Below are 22,609 nucleotides of genomic sequence, written 5' to 3' on the forward strand. Positions count from 1 at the left end.
CTCTATTTTAGAACGACACTACATTACATAAAAGCCCTTGATATTCCTTAACCATGTGCCTACATGGTATGCATCCTATTTCTACCCTTCGCAAGTAGTACACCCTTATCTGAGTCGGTGAGAATTCCGAATTCCATGTTTATCTATCATGGTCTATGTCGGTTATTGTATATTCTTATCATGTGGGATACCTACTAGCATTAAAGAAGTTATTTGAAGTTTAGGTTGTGGTATGTGACGCTATCTAGACAATGCACAATAGGCTTTGAATGTATTAGATAGAGTCCCTATGTCTTCTTCAAGACCATTACTTGAATTCCTTTATTTGATGAATGAGTGTTAAATGAGCTAATGAATGTAACGACTTAAGTTATGAAAGCCTGTTCAATGAATAAGTAGTTATCTAGAGTAGTTAAGGGTTGTCTAGATAAGGTGTGAAGGGGGCATAGGAATGGTCACTTCATATCTTACCTAGATAAGTCTTAAGATTGACTCTAGTTAGGGAAGACGGTTGATTATGTAGACATGATCTAAGCCTTAGGTAGTATTAAGAATTATTTAGGTAATCTTTAGGAGGTCAATCCTGGACGTTATCTGCTTGATTTACTTAAGTAAGTCTTTTGATGGCCTTTAGAAGGAGAATGTCATATCATCTATGTGTTGTTGTATTAAGTGTGAATGATTCTATATTAGGTAGTCTATAGGATCTCATTAGTGTGTAAGGGATTGTATGGGCGGTCTCTTCACAACTCACTCAAGTGAACCTTAGAATCACCTTTGGTAGGAGTATCTCATGTTCATGTGGTTGGTGTATTGAAAGTGTGTATATCTCATTATAGGTGGTCTTAAGGATCATTTAAGTGTTCCTACAGAGGGTGTATGTCGGTCTCTCTTTGTCTTACTTAATTGAGTCTTCGGTAAGCTTTTAGTGAGGGAATTGAATGCTATAAAGTGTACATGGTGAAGCTGAGAAACTTCATTGTACAATTAAGAAACTTCACTGTAATAGTGATATACTTCACTGTAGGATTTCCTAAAAATGTGACAAATTTATTATGTGATTTCTTATGTATGTTAAGGTGTTAAATGTTTTTCTTATGATTATAGTATGATATTTAAATCAAAAGATGCATGTTTTCAATAAATGTTCGTTTTCATAACTTTTATGCATTATGCCATACTTAGTAGTGTGTTTGTACTTATTCTATGCTTCTATTTAATCTAAAGTGATTCATAGGTAAAGGTATTTTTGGAGAGCTAAGCTTGGATTAGAAGATTGTTCAAATAAGTTGAAGTATGTACTCATTCGACTCGAGGTCATACATATCTTTTATTTCCTGTATTGAAGTATTGTAATAGACTTAGTGGTACTTATTTATATTGAGTATGGGTCGTGTCCCAAAGTATTCTTGTGTCTAAGATTTGATGAAATGAGACTTAGTATTTCCTATGAGTTTTATATGAAAGATATTTTAAAGACTTATAGAATGTTTGTGAAAATTTTTAATTCCGCACTACTTTTCGTATGTTTATATGTGATGAACAATATGGAAGGGACTCTACAAGACCTCCAAGAGTTCAAGTATGCCGGTTGCACCCCCAGAGTTCCATATCTTCTAGGTGTGGTCTCAGGATGTGAGACGCTTGGTATCAGAGAATAGGTTATGAAAGTGGTGATAGAAATCAAAAAGTCTCATCAAGTCATGTCTAGTAGAGTCTTGCCCACCGGTGTGAGTCCCGACACATTTATAGGCGAGAGGCTATAGGACTATAGGGTTTCCCTTCTTTTCTACTCCTATGTCGTGCCATAGAAATATCCAAGTCTATTACAATACTGTCAATAAGAAAACTAAACATAATGGTGTCCTCGAATCTAGTGAGGACATACCAACACTTGCTTGAATGAAAACTAATTCAACCATCCAATTCAAGACTCCTATCAAATGTCACCTACACCTTTAGAGATAGACAAAATATATGGAATTAGTGTATTAGAATGCACTAATTCTTGCATAATGCAATAATATCATGTTAAAAGGACATTTGTATAAAACTTGCTCTTTTTAAATAAAACTTCATAAAATAAGTATAAGAGATAACATTAAGTCAACATAAGCACATATAGTCATATCCTATAATATAACATAAATATAACTTCAAAACACATAAACTTGAGACTCTCCTACCAATGGTGATTCTACGCCTTACTTGGTTGACGCTAGTAATGAAGAATGTAATAATAGATATAGGCATACAGTGCATTTATGCTGATAGTCGACTGAGAACATTCTCACACTTGTCAGATGTATCTGTTGAGAAGACATCATTAAACCACTACAAGAGGAACTTGCTATGAGTTAATCAAAGAAATAATGGTTATAACGGAAAAAAAAATAAGTGCACAAGTCTCCTCTGAATATTTTCCAAGGCACAGTGATTCCACAGATCCCGAGCTCTCTTGTGAAGGGAAATTAGGTACACAAGGGAGGGACTGAAAAAAAATATAGACAGATGATTAAATTACAGAAACACAACTTCTGTTCCACAATGATGTCAAAAATCAATAATGGAAAGGTAGGACATGAAGTTCCTTAGGATATTACACAGACTAAGAGAACCAAATGCAAACTTGAAGACATGTAGTTCCTTTGGAACTTATACACATGAAGTTACTAGAAAACATATTAGTGAATGCTCCAATTCTACTTCCGTATTTGAAGGACATAATGCAAAATGAAGACCTGTATCCAAAGTAGAAAACAATGTTTGCAGCCACCACAACAAGTACTGCTAATACACTCAACTGCAGACACCAAGACATGTAGCAGTTGTAATCACACAACTGTAAATCATTTGTGTGATTCTAAAATTAATGGTTTAGAATCACTTTGTTAATTAAAATGATATAAAATCTCGTGCATCCGTATTGGGCATAAATGCAAAAATATCAGACCTTGAATACCAATTGTTAAGGAGAACTTAAAAGACATACTAAACATAAAAAATAAAGCAGAACAAAAGAAAAATGGACATAATCCATCCTCACAAGTATAAGATTTAAAATGAAAGCACTAGAGACACAACATGAAATCTAAAACCTTGACGTCTCGACCCACTCATCCAACATGAGGTGCACGAATGAAGAACATGACGTCTAACATATAACGCTATCACAGAATCCCAACGGATAAGAATAAACCAACACAGGAATAGAAATTTGAGACCAAATGAGAAAATATGGAAGCTGAAGAAAAATGAGCAGGATCTCGAATTATAAATATGAGTTGCATATCTAAGGAAAGCCCTAGCTTGCTATAACCAGCCTGAACATGTAACTCAATTGATAATTACCATTTTTGTAATAAGTGAATTACCTCATTTTGCATGTGACGAAGGTATACCAGTAATGTTTCCTGTAATTCTTAAAGATCAATTTCTGTTTGTATCTGTAAGAAATGTATACGACACAAATTGGAAAGGTTAGCATTAAAGAGTATATGCACAAACTAAGCATAAAAGAATATACATAATGACAGAAAAAAGCCAGAAATTAGAAGACAATGGTCCTAGATCATTTTCTCCTTTCTGAATGAAGCATTACTCTCAGGATAGTAGATACTCCACTATATCTTATCAAGTCATATGCTTGGATTGGAATGTAGGTTCAAAAGGTATCATCTTAAAAGTTTTGGCAAATACTTCAGTGTAAAAGTAAACCTAAGGTAAGATACAACTATTGGACGTTTTTCAGTTTTTTCATATGCCACAATATTTCTACATTCTTAGATGACAACAATAACATCAGACCAGTTCACTCAGATGATGTCTTAAAGTAATCCATGACTGGGTTAGATTACTTTAGTATAGCTAACTTAAAAAAAAATTCTCACGTAAGCCGCTGAGTAGCAACATAGTCTGATGTAGTAAATGAACTAAAAAATGGAAGATTTGTACGAGTATCATATGTCAATGTTGCTCCTTTCCTTGTGACAAAACAAGAAGAAAACAAATAACAAAGATTATATCAAAAAAATAATAATTTGAAGTCTCTCCCAATAAGACATTGAGATCAATTAAGAAAACAAGTGATGTACTAGAATATTCAAAATGAAAGTGTACCCGTGAGAAGTTGTACTAGCACTTTAAAGAGTCCCAACATTTTCTACCAGTGTTGGTACAATAAAAACAGGAGATTGCCTGAATTTAGTTTCTTACTTGTGGTCAAGAAGCTACTTAGGAAATGGATTAGGAATCCATGAGACAACAAACCAAATTTCACATATTACAGAGACTAGCCACAAACCATAAAAATCGTCCACAGGATGAATGATTTTATAATGAAACAAAAAACCAAGAACAATGAGACGAATCATGATGATGATTCTGTATGGATTGATTTGGCTAGATGGAATAGGAAATCTCCTTGATAATGGTTGTGTTGCTTCATTTAACCTAATTCCACAAAAGTAATACAAAATCAGCAATATGACAATTCCATAAATGTTTGGATATCTATCTGTCACTTCAAAACATAGAACTAACACATTAAATAGTACTACTTGTTAACTGCTGCAATATAATTGAAACTAGTACTGACCTGGGAGTTACATAAGAAAAAATTAACTAGAAGGTTTACTTTAGATATGCATGTTATACATATTACGGAAACTAAATGAACACAATACAAATTCAACAAGTTAGAGATGTTGGCTTCTGCAAAACATACACTGATAAGTATTTTTTTTAAAACCGGTAATGTTAAAACATACAGTGATAAATCAAATTCATCTTAGCCATCCTCTGCATCTTTTTTTCATATCTTGCTTTTGGGTCCAACGTTTCATTCTCTCCTTCCTAGCTATACTTCCATATCTATCAACAACTAAGTCCTTTGAAGGATCCAGAGACCTTGGTGGCAATGCAGAAAAATTTTTCAAGAATTCATCAATATCCCTGCAGATAGTATATATTCCAAGTTTGGATTCAACGTATTATGTAGAATAGAGATTCTCTCTAAGATTGATAGAATGTAGGTTTTCTTTCTCTGATTAAAGGTTGTCCAAAGAGGACTAAGAGACAGATGCTGTGCTTGCAAGTAAGCTTCAGCCAAGCATCAGATAAACCAAGTTCGGGTTGTAGTGTATTACCTCTGGTTTTGTAGTTGTAGGGAAGGGCATAGACCCATTTGCCACAATACCCTACTGAACCAACCGATACTAATGCCTATTTATCTAGATCGATATCATAATCTACCTGCAAAGCAATGTACATGTGTTATCTATGTCTAGTTCATCAATACATAATCATAGCTAAAAGAACCATTACATGATAATGCATATGCATAACACTGGCAAGTGAAACTTGTTAAAGTAGATGTCTCGAGTCACGAGAAGGCAAGTCTTGCTCAAATTACTCAAACAAAAGAGGACAATTACTACTTTGAACAACGAATCAAAAGGTATCAAAAATATAAGAACACCAAAACCCAAAAGCTAAAATTTAGACTTTCAAAGATAGAATTTGTTACCTGATAAACCCTATTCAAACAAAATCCTATTTTATAAGAGAACTATTATGAAAATCGTGTCCTTCAGCGAGAAGCTCTTCAGCTGTTGAGCTCTTCTGTTCTGTCTGAAATCGTGGCCTTAGCTTCAGTTCTGCTAGAGATCGTCTTCTTAGCAAACAACCGCAAAGTAATCAATTCCTTATCATTCTCCTCTTCTAAACACAAATCAAAAAAGCAATCAATAAGAAGAAGATTGTTTTTAGTACTTAAGGAACAGTGAATCGGACTCATACTTGACGATATTGTTATCGGAAAAGAGAATCAAACTCACGCTTGACGAAATTGTTATCGGAGATGAGAATCGAACTCACGCTTGAGGAAACCAGTTCTTCGACTTCAGTTTTTCATCTCTGTTCTTCAACTCTTCAGCTCACAGTTCTTCCGAGAAAGAGAGAACTCACACGTTTCTTTTCTCACAAATGTTATATGAATTTTATTAAAATTAATGTTTTCTGAATATATTTTTTTGGCAAATAAAAATGAGAGGTAGAGTTGTTTAGTACGAAGTGGAAAATGTTTTTTTCCAATTTTCTCATGTTTGGTTGGGGCAAAAGTTTTGGAAAATTTTTTTTCCAAATCAACCCATTTTCCTCAAAATTAAAGAAAATGACTTCTTTCAAAAATTAAGGAAAACATTTCCAAAGCTCTCCTCCAATTTCAAATTACATTTTCTTTTTTTTAAATATCAATTTAAAAAGAAATATTTTCAATTTCAAAATTTTATTTTTTTTACCCGATCTCTGACCACCCTCCCCCCAACCCCTTCACCAAAAAATTAAATTTGCTTTTTAAAAATATTTTCAACTTCAAATTTTTATTTTTAAACTCCTACCTCCCCCTATCCACCCCTACCAGACCCCCNTTATTTTCTACTCTAGTAAAAATAAAAGATATTCCTCAAAAACATTTTTCATTGATAAATTAACACTAAAAATTATTTCCGGAAAATATTTTCTACCCACCAACCAAACATGAGAAAATAAATCCAAAATCTACTTGTTTTCCAGAAAAACATTTTCTAGGAAAACATTTTCCATGGAAAACATTTTCCTTCATACCAAACACACCCGTAGAGTTAAAATAGTGTTGGAGGGAAAATTTTAGTGAAAATTTTAAGGCCACACTTCTAATATGTTGTTATTATAATTATAAAAATAGGACTTTTTAAAAGTGTGGTCATATATGTTAATAGTTGTTGTCAATTATATTATATTGTAGTAACACTTATAAAGTGTAAGTTATAACATCAAAGAGTACACTTTTTAAATGTTGCCAATATAAAGTGTAGCTAAAAGATAAAAACTTAGGCTACACTTTGAAAGCGTCCCCAAAAATATTATAGGCAACACTTTACAAGTCTTGACCAGAATTAGTGTGGTCCTAGGCCTAAAAAGGTGTAGTGCACCAATGTGGCGTCAACCAATTGACGAGCCGTACTGAAAACCGTCGTTTTTGTCAAAGACTCCTATTTTGGGTCATAAGCTCACACTCATAAGTGTGGAGAAAAGACCAAATGGCGCTAGCCTGTACTGTGGGGCTCCGTTTGGAGGTCGTTTGTCACATTTGGGGATAGCCCCTAGACGTAATGGACATCGTCGTCTTCTTTGAGGACTAAGACTATCCTCTTAGCTTACATCATTACATTCATAGGTCAAATTTAGCGGAAAATTTAGAACTTTTTATTACATCTACTCGAAGGTTTACATAGACGTCTACACACACATAATATATATATCGAGTACACATACACCCTCCTTATAGTAAGATTACTTAGTCTTCTACTTTTATTGCACATAAGTATGTAAAATATAAGATATTCATAATAGTCATCTCATCTCATAACCGTTTAATAAGAGTGTAATAAACTTGAGCGTAACCCATACATCAAGTAAGAACGCCTCACATGGGCTATACAATATTTCATACTAAATGAAAAGGAAAAAACATAATAGTCTTGAACCCAAAACAACTTTGTTAGCTAGATAGTGGGATCTCATTCTGAAAGTGAGGACCTACCCTACTTGGATGAATAAGAGATCAAAGCCTTCTTCAAGTCGTCTTCAAAGCACTTCAATGATCGGAACCTAAAATGTTGGGGAAAAGGAACAAATGGGGTTAGTACACCACCCTTATACTAAGTATGAGACCATATGCACACATACTTTGAAAACATGTTCATGAAAGGGGCATTTCATAAAGTATGCACCTTTCACTTAAACCTTTATGCACATTCAACAAGACCATACCAACCAATAATGCATGTTCATTAAGTCATACGCATGTACACCTAGTCAAGTCAACATGAATATCATATAGTTGAATACATATCTAAGTAACTCTATCATCAAGTCATAATGGTAACAAGCATGTATAAGAGTTCATTTCAACCTAACTAAAGCAAGGCAATTAACCATGAACCCCTATCAAGTCAACAAGTGCGATGACAAAGAAAATCCCCATAACCTTACTCAATCAAGTAACCCAACAAGAATCATGACTAACATCCTACTTCACGTATCATAACATTTAAGAGTACATAGCATCATACTTTAACAATATGCAAGTTCATCATATACTATCAAAAATGTGCAAGTTCTTCATGTATATATCATATATCATGATAAGCATATTCACACATAGTAATAACCTACTAAATTTCCCTTTAAGGCAAACTAGTGCAACGCTTAGGTAAAGTAGAGTCGCATACCCCTACCTACGCTAACTCAACCTATCAAGTCACCTTAGTTACTTTATACTTCATTACTTCCTTTTAATTTTTAGGGAACACTTGCCTTAACCGACATAGACGACAAGAGCTAAGAGTGGAATCCGGTGTTGTAAAACCTTACACCGAAGGAAGGTGCTCTATCGGCCAAAGCAAAACCATACATAAATGTAGCTTTCTAGATGGATCCCCTAGCTAGTACTCCTATGGGGGCAACATAGTTAAAGAACTAAGAGATAGATATAATCCCTATACATACCATTTGGGAATTGGGGCCTCCTCTCAAGGGAATACAATGGATGAGTATCTCTCATAGGGGAGTCAACACAATATGTGGAACTATAGGGTGAATCTCCCTCTATGGAAAGTCAATACCTCCCAATGTCAAGTTTACTCAGTGCTAAGCTAAGTCCCTTTTTGAAATGTCTTTAATATTTTTATTTATCATCATAGTTTATTATAGGTCATACGGTCTAACCCTTATATAACATCATCATCATCATAGCTCAATAAGAATTGCATGAGTATTGCCCTTTCATTACAATTCATATAGGTGAGATTAGCACATTAACATTCTTATATCACGAGAAGGCACATTGGTAAATCACTCATCATTCTTATAACATTTACATCCTAAGCCAACACCTCACTATCATAATCAAGACATTTATATTAAACACCATACCACCCTATCAATCCTAATACAAGGTATACTCCAATACAACATCCCGACTTAATTACAATTAACCACAATTTGAAGTAATGATAGCGATCATAAGACTTACCAAGTCTCCTTATACTTTAAATTTATTTAGTAAACTTTCTAACTTGGCTGGTATCAACATATACCGTGAAATAGAAGAGGAGTAATTACTTCACATATTTATTCTCTATTGTTACAATGATAGTATTTTACACGTTATCTCAATAAGAGATCATTGAACTCACATTTCGGAGAGCTACAACTACGTACGGATAGCTACATATTATAACCTTAAGGGCTCATTCAGTCGTTTAATATGAGGGATAAGCATAAATAATTTTGAGGTAAAACAATAGTCTGATATTAAAATTAGATGTCGTTTATCATCATGGTCTTACCACAAACCCTCAATTAAACCCAATTTAGGTATACATCATCATAAATCAATAATCAAAATGATAGCAAGGCTAGAAGAATCCCAACATCACAATTCCATACTAGATCAACGTATAAGACAAGATACTTAAGTCAATTCACAACTTACTTCATAACCTAGATCATCTTCTCAAGAACTAGCATTAAAGACTACAAATCACCCTAATTCATTCATGATTAGTGTAACAACAATATTTAGTAGTAATTCAACCAATAAACAATTCAATTGAAATAATACAATCTAATCCATATGAAGATCACAACTTAGGGTTAAGGGTTAGGGTTCATCTTCTACAAACTAGACCAAACCATCAAGAGACATAATAATTGAGTTAAATTATATGTTAATATATTCGTAATATCAAAAAGAAATCATAAACAAATCAATTTATAACATCAATATCGATATTGGATGATAAAGATTGATGGAGAAAATTTAGTAATTGCAGCCCTAGAACCCTCCCCTAGCTTGGTCTTAAATGGAGTCTTCACTAGAGAGAGAAAGAAGAGAGAAGGAAGAGAGTTTTGTTTTGTGAATTGTGATTAGTCTAATGGGGTTGGGTCTTTATATGTGGGGTTAATTAAATTAATTATACTTACCGTAACCCCTAACTAATTAATTAACCCCTTAATTAATTAATTTGAGTCATTTAAAAATGTGCGGAGAATTGGATCCCTGACAGACGAGACCCCGATTGATGGTCCGTCTGTGAGTCGACGAGCGTTGCCTCCTTCCGTGCTCCACTTCATCGATGAGTTCAGAGACTAGTTCAAATGGACCATTAGACAAAATGGATAAGTGTTGGTCAACGGATGGCATCAATGCCTCGTCGATCCACACACGCCTCATGACCGGCTTAGACAATGCACACTGCCACTCAGTCTTTGACCCCAACATGAAAGGGTCCTCCTCAAGGGCCCTTTGGTGATTCTTGGGGAGTCGTACCAAGAAGTTTCTATAATGAATCACCATAAACAAATGTTAGACACCCTTCAGTAAAATTTTATGAATTTCCAACTCCTAAAAGCTAGTCATGTAGGTTAAGGCACACTAGTACCTCTTTGAACTAGTTTCTGGACGTCATGGACGTTCTTGGATGTTTTGGTTTCTAGACTTCCTAAATGACTTATATTCATTGAAATAGACATTAAAACACTGTCTAGACCTTATGAAACTTATGTTATTCTCTTGAACATGTCTTGGATTTTTGAAGTGTTATATTATCCCCCCCTTAAGAACATTTGTCCCGGTATGACACTAAAATCTTTTGAAGGAAGGAATAGACTCAAGACTAGTAACATATCCAAAAAAAACCTAACAACATGAGTCAAAACATAAATCATATCACATTACCCAAGGCAATTCAAAAACATCACATTATGAGGAATTTCCTTCTCACAAAAACTACATGAGCTCAACATATCATTTATGAGTCAATTATGCAATACCTTAACTTGTCAACATGATACATATAATTTCATAAAGACTCACCATAACAAAATGCACAACATAACTGAAAACTAGCAAAATTGGAAATTTCAAATTCAAATGCACAATTTCACCGTAATTGACTGTAATGACATCAAAAATGCGCCTTTTGCAAAACTTCACTAAAAACTAAAGCAATTTCAATTTTTTAATCATTATTTTCATTATTAGTAAGAACTTAGTTATCAAATAGCTGAGGGTAACGAGACTTCATATCGTCCTCGGCCTCACATGCTGCACCATCAACTAGGTGATTCTTTCATAAAACCTTTACCGAAGCCACCTATTTATTCCTCAATTGTTTTACTTGTCTATCAAGGATATGAATAGGTACTTCCTCATAAGAGAGGTTATCTTTCAATCCAAGACCCTGGATAGGAAGAATAGACTCGGGATCACCAATAAACTTCTTAAGCATGGAATCATGGAAAACTCGATGAACCAAAGCCAATTTACTAGGATGTTTCAATTCATAGGAAACCTTACCAGCCCTTTGCATGATTTCATAGGGACCCACATAATGAGGACTCAACTTCCCTTTCTTGACAAATCTAACAACCTCTTTCATAGGCGAAATTTCCAAATACACAATATCACCTTCTTCAAACTCTAAATCCCTCCTCCTATGATCGGTATAAGACTTTTGCCTACTATAGGTCGTTTGCAAGCGATTCCTTATAATATGGAATTTCTCAAAAGTCTTGTAAATAAAATCAGGTCCAAGAAGCGAAGGCTCACCCACTTTAAACCATCCAATAGGAGAACTACACCTCCTAGCATACAGGGCTTCATAAGAAGCCATGGATATGGATGAATGAAAACTATTATTATAAGCAAACTCCACCAATGGCAAATGCTTATCCAAATTTCCCTTGAAATCAATAATACAAGCTCTAAGCATATCTTCAAGAGATTGAATAGTACGCTTCGCTTGACCATCCGTTTAGGGATGAATACTGGTGCTTAACTTCACCTTGGTACCTAACCCTTTTTGGAATGACTTCCAAAACCTAGATGTGAATTATGCACCCCGATACGATATGATGGATAACAGAATACCATGGACACACACAATCTCATCTATAAAGATCCTCGCATAATCTTCCGTCGAATAAGTAGACTTGATGGGAATAAAATATGCGGACTTGGTCAACCTATCCACAACAACCTATATAGATTCACATTGCTTTTGTGTCCGAGGAAACCCTACTACAAAATCCATATTGATGTCCTCCCTTTTCCAAGTAGGGACTTAGATTTTTTGTAGTAAGCCACTCGACTTTTGATGCTCGGCTTTCACTTGTTGGCAAGTTGGACACTTAGCAACAACCTCCGCTACATTCTTTTTAAAACCTTCCCACCAAAATACTTCCCTAAGGTTATGGTACATTTTTGTCCAACCCGGATGACTAGAGTAATGGGACCCATGATGTTCCTCAAGAATCTGACTTCTCAATACATCTATATTGGGAACACATAACCTTCCTTTATACCTCAAGACACCATCCCCCCCCTAATGAGAATGTCTGGTTGAGTTTACCAAGAACCGATTCCTTTAACTCCATCAATGTTTGATCAAGGTGTTGTTGGGACTTCACCTCAACCGCGAAAGATGACTCAGGTTATGATCGACTATAAAACCACCATTCGTAGAATCTTCCAACCTCACACCAAATCTAGCCAACCTATGAACATCTCTACTTGGTCTTTCTTTGCCTCCTCTATGTGGGATACACTACCCATGGTCATTCGACTTAGAGCATTTGCAACCACATTGGTCATGACGGGGTGATAGAGAACACTCATGTCGCAATCTTTCAACAATTCTAACCACCTTCGCTGTCAGAGATTCAACTCCTTTTGAGTGAATACACATTGGAGACTCTTGTGGTCGGTATACATATCAACATGAACACCATACAAGTAATGCCCCCATATTTCAAGGCAAATACTATGACCGCTAATTGCAGGTCATGGGTTTGATATTTTCTCTCATGCACCTTAAGTTTTCTAGAAACATAGACTATTACCTTCCCATGTTGCTTAAGCACACACCCTAAGCCCACTTGGGATGCGTCATAATACCATCAAAACCCTTTGTACCCTCTGGTAAAGTCAACACTAGAGTGGAAATAAACCTATCTTTCAAGATTTGGAAGCTTCTCTCACATGCCTCTAACCACTCAAATTTCTTATTCTTTTGGGTCAAAGTGGTCAAGGGAGATTCAATGGATGCAAAACTATCCACAAACCTCTGATAGTAACCCGCTAGACCCAAGAAACTCCTAATGTCGATTAGAGTTAATGGTCTAGGCCAATTATTGACCGCCTCAATTTTTCTTGGATCAACCTCAACTCCCTCACTAGAGATGATATGACTAAGAAATGTTACCAACTTAAGCCAAAACTCACACATTCCATACTTGGCAAACAGTTGATTCTCCTTAAGTACTTGTAACACCACCCTTAAATGGTTCATGTAGTCACCCTCATTTTTAGAATATATCAAGATGTCGTCAATGAAGACAATATTAAATAAATCTATGTAACTACAAAACACTCTATTCATAAGATTCATAGACGCCAGCGGTCATTTGTGAGAGCAAATGACATTTTTAGGAACTCATAGTGACCATATCTAGTCCCAAATGTCGTCTTTGGTATATCCTCACCTCTCACCCTAAGTTTATGATACCCTGATCTCAAGTCAATCTTAGAAAAATAGATTGCCCCTTGGAGTTGATCAAACAAGTCGTCAATCCGAGGGAGAGGATACTTATTCTTAATAGTGATTTTATTTTGTTGGCGATAAATAATGCACATTCTAAGGGACCCATCCTTCTTCTTCACAAAAAAAACAAGAACTCCCCATGGAGAAATACTAAGTCGAATGAAACCCTTGTCTAGTAAATTTTTGAGTTGAGCCTTCAACTCTTTCAGTTCGGCAGGAGCCATCCGATAAGGAGGAATTGAAATGGGATTTGTATCCGGTAACAGGTCGATGCCAAAATCAATTTCCCGCTCAGGAGGAATACTAGGAAGATCATTACGAAAGACTTGTGGAAATTCCCTCACTACGGGGACTGACTCAATGGGAGGAATTTCGGAGTCAAAATCTTGGACTCTAACTATATGGTATAAAAACCCTTTTAGAGATTATTTTACAAGCTTTCAATAAAGATATTATACGACCTCTAGGAATAGAATTTTCCCGCTTCAACTCTAAAATGGGCTAATTTTGAAAGTTAAACTTAACCACCCTTGTTCTATAATTTATAGAGGCAAATCAAGCATGAAACCAATACATACCCAATATTATATCAAAATCAAACATATAAAGTTTTACTAGGTGTATCTAAGTAACTCTATTGGGAAGCATTATAGGACAATTCCTATATACTCTTTTTGCAATAACCGACTCACCTACCAGGGTAGACACAACAAAAGGTTCATTTAGAATGTCGGGTAAGATTCAAACTTCTTAGCTATCAAGGGGGTAACAAAAGATAAATTAGAGCCCGGATCAACTAAAACATATACATCAATAGAAAAGACTTTCAACATACCGGTCACTACGTCAGGAGAAGTCTCTTGCTAACCCCTAGAACGGATAGCATAAAAGCAATTCTTCTTTGGAGCCTCATTAGAACCACTAGCTTGAACTTGACCACTACCCTTATCTTGAACTTTCATAGTAGGGCAATCCCTAACCTTGTGACCACTCTTGCCAAAACCAAAGAAAATTCCCGTTCCAACTAGACATTCACCAAGATGACCCTTTCCACACTTGACACAAGTAGGCTTCTTGGTTGGTGAACTAGTACCCGTTCGGTTATTTGTCTTAGGTTAGACACCCTATCATCACGGGCCTTAGGGAACTTGGAAGAAACATTATTATACACCCTTTTCTATAACCTAGGCTTGTCTTGAATCTCAAGCCTACTTTTTGAAGAACCACCATAAAAGGATTTTGGCCTCTTGACATATCTACTCCTAAATTTAGCCTTTTCCTCTTCCACTTGTTGAGCATGAACCATGAGACAAGCAATGGTCATATTGTCATGTAGCATATCCGAATGACACTCTTCTTGCAAGACATCCAATATTCCGAGCACAAAGCGGTACATTTCATCTCTACGGTCAAAAACCAAAGAGGGAGCAGATTTTGACAATTTAATGAATTTCAAAGAGTATTCAAGAACACTCGTACATCCTTGGCGAAGGTTGATGAACTCCACCAACTTGACTTCCCTCTTTTCCCTAGGAAAGAACCTATTGAGAAATGCCTTCTTGAACAATTTCTAAGGCACCGGTCCACCCCTAACGACTATTGTCCCTCCATTGGACATAAAAAGTTTGGGCCACATCTTTGAGTTGGTAAGTGTCTAACTCGGCCTTCTCACTAGATCTCAGCAATAAACTCATATGGGTTTTCTTTCACCTTGGACCCATAGGAAGTAGGTGGATTCATCCTAGTGAAGTCCCTTATAAGAGAGGCCATAGTAGAAACTTATTGATTTTCCATTGGTACAACCTCCCGATTAGCTTGGGTCGTCATTGCTTGAGCTTGAGTAGAGGCGGCTTGTGCTTGGGTAGTTATGGCTTGGGTAATTTGGAGAAGAGAGGCCTTATGTTCTCATGTTTCAAAGGAGGAGATTCGTTGGTGCTTGGTCATCATTCACACTTTCCTCAAGAGAAGGAACTTTATCACCATGGAAAGGAACTCCCGCATTGGTAATCTCTTTGTCAAGTCTTCGTGCCACATTTCTTTGAGTATTCATTTCCCTATAATCACATTAATAAAATTAGATGCAAAAGCACATAGATCTAACACTCCAATGTAACGATATTGGACTTCAAAGATAGTGAGAGTTTCCTCGACATCACGTAGGTTTCTATCCATAAGTGTGGGGCGCTTCACTATTATGAATACGAACTTACATAAACGTGGTTCAGAGAGACATCGACTCATACATATTTAAACTCATACTCTGATACCAAGTTTGTCACGTCCGCGGATAGCCCCTAGACATACCCAGCGTCGTCGTCCTCTTTGAGGACTAAGACTAGCCTCTTAGCTTACATCATTACATTTATAGGTCAAAATTTTGCAGAAAATGAAAAACCTTTCATTACATCTACATAGAGGTTTACATAGACTTCTATATCCACATAGTATATATTCGAGTATGCATAGACCCTTTATATAGGATGATAACTTAGTCTTCTACTTTTATTTCACATAAGTATATAAAATATAAGATAGTCATAATAGTCGTCTTAACTCATAAACATCTAATAAGAGTGTAATAAGCATGGGCATAACCCATACATCAAGTAAGAACGCCTTATATCGGCTATACAATGTTTCATACTAAATGAAAATGAAAGAACGTGACAGACTTAAACTTAAAACAACTCCAGTAGCTAGATAGTGGAATCACCTCGGAAAGTGAGGACCTACCCTACTTGGATGAATAAGAGATCCAAGCCTTCTTCAAGTCATCTTCAAAGCACTTCAACAACCAGAACCTAAAATGTTGGGGAAAAGGAAGAAATGGGGTTAGTACACCACTTGTACTAAGTATGAGCATAAGCATTCATACTTTGAAAACATGTTAAGAAATGAGACATTTCATAAAGTACGCACTTTTCACTTAAACCTTTATGCACATTCAATAGGACCATACAAACCAATAATGCATGTTCATTACGTCATAGGCATGTACATCATAAGAACAACAACATCAAGTCTATTAAAGTCAACATGCATGTCATATAGTGGAATACATATCCAAGTAACTCTGTGATCAAGTCATAATGGTAACAAGCATGTATAAGAGTACATTTCATTTAACTAAAGCAAGACAATTAACCATGAACCCCTATCAAGTCAACAAGTGCAATGACAAAAAAAATCTCCATAACCTTACTCAATCAAGTAACCCGACAAGAATCATGACTAACATCCTACTTCACATATCATAACATTTAAGAGTACATAGCATCATTCTTTAAAAATATATACCAGCACATATTAAATAGTGAAAACAATCATCATATGTTATCAAAAATGTGCAAGCTCATCATGTATATATCATATATCATCATAAGCATATTCATACATAGTAACAACAACCTAAAGTTAATACCTCCAAATGTGGAACAATAAAGTAAATCTCCCTCTAAGGAAAGTCAATAACTCAAAAAAATCAAGTTCACTCGGTTCTAAGCTAAGTCCCTTTTTGAAATTTCTTTAATATCTTTATTAATAATCATAACTTATTATAGGTCATAGGGTCTAACCCTTATACAACATCATCATCATCACAGATCAATAAGAATTGCATGGGTGTTTCCCTTTCATTACAATTCATATAGGTGAAGTTAGCTTGTTCATATTATGATATCATGATATGACGCTTTTGGTAAATCATTCACCATACTTATAACATTTACATCTTAATCCAACACCTCACAATCATAATCAAGACATTTCAATTAAACATCATACCACCCTGTCAATCCTAATACAAGTCATACTCCAATACAACATCTTGACTTAATCATAATTAACCACAATTTGAAGAAAAGGATAGGGATAGTAAGACTTACCTAGCAAGTCTCCTTCATAGTTCATCATCAAGGTATTACCAAACACCCTCAGTTCAACCCAATTTGGGTATAAATCATCACAAATCGATAACTAACATCATAAAAAGGCTTGAAGAATCACTACATCACAATTCAATACTAGATCATAGCTAGACAAGATACATAGGTCAATTCGCAACATACTTCATAACCTAGATCATCTTCTCAAGAACTAGCATGAAAGACTACAAATCACCCTAATTAGTTCATGATTAGTGTAACAAAAACATTTAGTAGTAATTCAAACAATAACTAAGTCAACTGAACCAGTACAATCTAATTCATATCAAGATCACAACCTAGGGTTAAGGGTTAGGGGTCATCTTCTACAAACTAGACCAAACCATCAACATACATCACAATTTAGTTAAATTACATGTTAATATATTCATAAAATACAAAATAAATTATAAAAAATTCAATTTATAACATCAATTTCGAGATTGGATTAAACCCACTTGAAAACTCAATTTTGGAAATCAATTTGATGGAACCCTTTTGAGGAAAGAGGTATCAAAGGTGAACCAGATCCCATACCTTGTTATTGATGAATATTCATGGAGAAAACTTATTAAATGAAGCCCTATAACAATCCCCTAGCTTGTTCTTCAATGGAGTCTTCACTAGCGAGAGAAAGAAGAGAGAAGGAAGAGAGTTTTGTTTTGTGAGTTTTGATTAGTCTATTGGGGTTAGGGTCTTTATATGGGGGGTTAATTAACTTAATAGACTTCCATTAACTCCCAAATAATGGCTTAACCGCTTAATTAATTAATTTGAGTCATTTAAAAACGTGCAGAGAATACCCCTCACAGACGAGACCCTTAAAGATGGTTCGTCTGTGAGTCGATGAGCCTTGCCTCCTTCCGTGCTACAATTCATCGATGAGTTCAGAGACTTGTCCAAATGGAACATTGCCAAAAATTTCCAAGTGTTGGTCGACAAATGGCATCTTCTCCCCGTCGATCCAACATGCCTCGTCCACTGGCTTCGTCAATGCACATTGCCCATGCAGTCTTTGATCCCAAAATGAAAGCGTCCTCCTCAAGGGCCCTTGGTTGGTCCTTGCGCATTCGTACTTGGACGTTTCGATAATGAATCACCTTAAACACATTTTATTCACCCATCCAAAAATTTTCATGAATTTCTGACTCCTAAAAGCTAGTTAAATAGGCTAAGGCACACTAGTACCTCTTTGAACTAGTTTCCGGACGTCATGGATGTTCTTGGACGTTTTGGGTCCTAAATGACTTATTAATTAAATTGAATCTTAAAACAGTGTCCAGAACTTATGACACTTATGTTAGGCTCTCCATAAAATGTCTTAAATTGTTGAAGTGTTACATCGTCAAATAACATGGCCAAGATAGTGCACTATCTACTTTTGGGTCCTCTTCAAGGACCCCATGGGTGGTCCTTGGTGAGTCGTTCCAAGACTTTGTTTAACCCAAATACGTCTGTATTGTTTTTAGGAACCTTCCCCATATATTTAATATCCAAACACTAATTAAAACCTCATGAAACATACATAGGCACACAAGCACTTCTCTAGGCTAACTTTCGAACGCCTTGGACGTTTCACTTCCAAACTCTTCCAAACTCAATAAACTTCCTCTTAACAATATAACTATTAATTTTGAGACCTTAAAAGCTCATGACATACATGATAGGATCTATATCGACCTAATGCATTTTGGTGTCCTTACAATATCCCCCACTTGGGAAACATTTGTCGAATGACACCTTTCTAAGCACTTATTTTAAGGATGTATTATAGACTAGAATCCCATCATTCTTGGATTAACCTAAATTCACATACCCATATCAAGGAAACAATTCAATTCTAAGCTAACCATTATTACACAGTCATATTGAGACCTTATGAAAAAAAGGCTCCTTATCCCCCACTTGGGAAGAAGCCACACATGTCTCTCTAACATGAAGTCATCATTATTAATATAATGTAAAAATCTACAAAGAAATTTATATCATAAGAAATTCCTAAAAACTTTCATAAATCATTAAAGAAACACATACCGTAAAGAAACATAAGGAGATCATTCGGGATCATTCTTGGACCAGAGATCATAAAATCTATTCTTCACTAGACGAGCACCTTCCAAAATACTAGAAGCAAGTTTCTTGCTTTCTCTCATATTACCCTTTGCCTTAGGGAAATCATTCTTCCTGTGGCCACTCTCACCACACCCATAGAAACCATCTCTACCGGCCAAACACCTACACTCATGTTTCTTACCACACCTAGGTCAAGTAGGTCGGGAACAATCATTGTTCTTCCCTGGAGTTCTACGATCGTAGACTCTCTTATACTTAACCTAGAAGAATTGGAATGACCTTGTCCGAAAAACTTTTGTCAGTTCATAGAACGACCATGCCCATCTCCTACTTCTCAATTTTTCCTTGTAAAGCTTGGACTCTTCTATTTTTTGAGAAAACACCATGAGTAGGGATATTTTCATTACATAAAAAACCATTCCCATAAAACATTCTTCTTCTACTAGTTCGGACACCACCGTCATGAATATATTCATCAAATCTCTAGGGTTTTCCACCAAGCTTGGAGCATACTTGGACAAAGAGTGATTTTCAAAGCATACTCCTTAACACTCATATTTCCTTGCTAGAGGTTTATGAATTCCCCCAAATTATCCTCCCTCAACTCGCTAGGAAAGAACCTATCAAGGAAAACCGACTTAAAAGTCTCCAACTCTATGGGACCCACCCTTGCCGACCTAGAATCCTTCCATTGTTCATACCAAACTTGTGCCACATCTTTCAATTTGTAAGAGGCTATCGACATTTTCTCCTTATAATTCAATCCCATAGTAGGAAAAGTCTTGTAAACTTCATGTATGAAACCATTTGGATCCTCCTCAACCTTGAAGCCACTAAATTTCAGAGGGTTAATCCATAAGAACTCCTAAATCCTATAGGGGGAATGAGTGCTTATAGTTTTGGGCAGTTCTTGAGTAGTTTCTAATGACCCACAAGTATAACCTACAAGTTAGGACACTGTTGAGTCGTGACACGACATACTTGACCTCTCGGAGGTCTTATTGAAGTCGTTGAACAATAATCATTGCATATATGAAAAGCAACACGAAATTTAAACTTCTTCTCAAAGATGTAATGTGAAAGTCATTTTATAAAACGAAAGTCTTTCTAGCATATGTCTCAAAATACATCTTTGTTAAACACTCAAATTACACATCCCTAACGAAGTATAAGTGATCGAATCAAGTAAAGAAGCCAACTAGTAGGTTGGGGTCGATCCCACAAGTAAAATTATTTAGACTTAACCTTAAAATACGATTATATCTATTTAGTCAAGCTCTTTTCGAAAGCAAGTAATTAAAGGGTGGGGGGGGGGTTGTAAAACAAGTTTCTTTAATATTTCTAAGTGAACAAGTGAACAAAAGTAAAGATTGAGTTTTTATCAAGTTGTGAGATAACTAGGTGTATGTGTTCCCAATAGGTTCATAACGTCGTATTCCTAGCGATAACAATTCTTCCCTAGTGTTTTGAATACAAAGTGATAAGTTAGATAACTCTAGATCCTTGGTCCACCATTTAGAGAATTTCACCCTGTACCTTGGTCCGGCTATATGTGTATAAGCTACTAACCCTTACGTTTACTTCATATTAAGCATCATAACCGATATATGCTTTAGTTATTACTTCGCACCAATCGACACTTGCCTATTAGATTGTAACCCACTACATTTATGTTGATAATTATTTTCTTATTATCTACCTCCTTTGTTCGGCAAGTAGCAACAAGGCGAGTCATAACGTTGGCCACCGTTACAAAGACTTCTAAACAAAAAATTATCAATACATACAAGAACCTATTTGAGAATTTCTTATTAGGTAGGTCAACATTGTTAATTACCATGGTTCCCAAAACCCTAGTTGTTTATTTACTTACCCATGCAAGCAAGACCAAAATTCATAGTTTTTAAAGAAAAATCATGAACTTTCTTTAACAATTCGAAGAAACCCAGAAAATCAACTTGAATTTTCAAGATAATACTTGAAAGATAATCCGGAAATTCAAATATTGCAAAAGGTTGCAAAAACCAATCTCCAAAAAAAAATTAGAACAATAGTAATAATGTGTAACCCCATAAAAGAGGTTTTAATCCCCTATTTATATAATACATTGTCCTAATTTAAAGGAATTGAAATAAGGAAAGTTTGTCAAAAAACACGGCATTGATCGACGACCCCTACTGATAGACCGACGATGAAACGACGGTCTGTCGATTGCCTCCTCAGTCCAGACTTAGAATGTTATTCTCTTTTTCAGATGGCACCTTCTCAGAATCAATCGACGGACCAACAACATGTTCTGTCGATGCACCTACAGTATGTTGATGCAATTTCGTGTACTGGAACTATTACTGCTTAAAACAATAGTCTACCAGGATGGTCCACCGATCAACCGACGGACTGTTCGATCCCTTTTATAGTTCCACACTTTGTCAGATTTCTCAAAGTTACTCCATCAGTATGAACTGCAATCGACGGTCACCACCTACGGACCGTCGATTGAATGACGGGGCATCGATGTCCTTCGTAGGTCATCTTTCTTCACTCTGTTCCAGATGCCTTCTACTTTTTTATTATGGACATATTTCCTTTTAAACAAACTTAAAAACATGTTAAATCTACTACAAAAAGGAGTTACAAACACAGAAATCTTAAGAAAAATGCATTGAAAGCACCGTGAAACCATGGTACATCGACACCCTAACTTAAATTCGTTGTTTGTCCTCAAACTACGCACTATGACTCAATAAAATATTTGTACAAAAGTATACTCTTCTATGCTGTCACAATCACATGGTTGTCAATCCCAACTCGTTCTTTGATTTAAAGTATGCTTACTCTATCATGTTCGACAAGCTAACTCATGTGGATCACATCATGACACAAACTCACCATGCACAAGCACCTCTACTATTTTTCCTCTTACAGACATACTAAATTTCCGATACTACAACTAGTGCCCTCACT

At 35.7% G+C, this 22,609-nt stretch overlaps 1 long non-coding RNA gene across 5 annotated transcripts; it reads right to left on the reverse strand.

Annotated features, from left to right (window-relative positions):
- Window positions 1–2,106: 2,106 nt before the first annotated feature.
- On the reverse strand, window positions 2,107–5,993 carry LOC114074394. 5 transcript variants are annotated; one of them, XR_003574792.1, is made up of 5 exons: window positions 5,838–5,993; window positions 5,528–5,721; window positions 5,148–5,253; window positions 3,375–4,908; window positions 2,107–2,491 (listed from the first exon to the last, which is right to left on the reverse strand). It is a non-coding gene; the product is annotated as an uncharacterized LOC114074394 (long non-coding RNA). The 5 variants fall into 5 exon arrangements; XR_003574791.1 differs by having other exon boundaries at window positions 3,375–4,953; XR_003574793.1 differs by having other exon boundaries at window positions 3,375–3,446; window positions 4,770–5,253.
- Window positions 5,994–22,609: the final 16,616 nt, after the last annotated feature.

The sequence above is a fragment of the Solanum pennellii genome, chromosome 10, assembly GCF_001406875.1.
Source record: "Solanum pennellii chromosome 10, SPENNV200".
In the NCBI taxonomy this organism is placed as follows: domain Eukaryota; kingdom Viridiplantae; phylum Streptophyta; class Magnoliopsida; order Solanales; family Solanaceae; genus Solanum; species Solanum pennellii.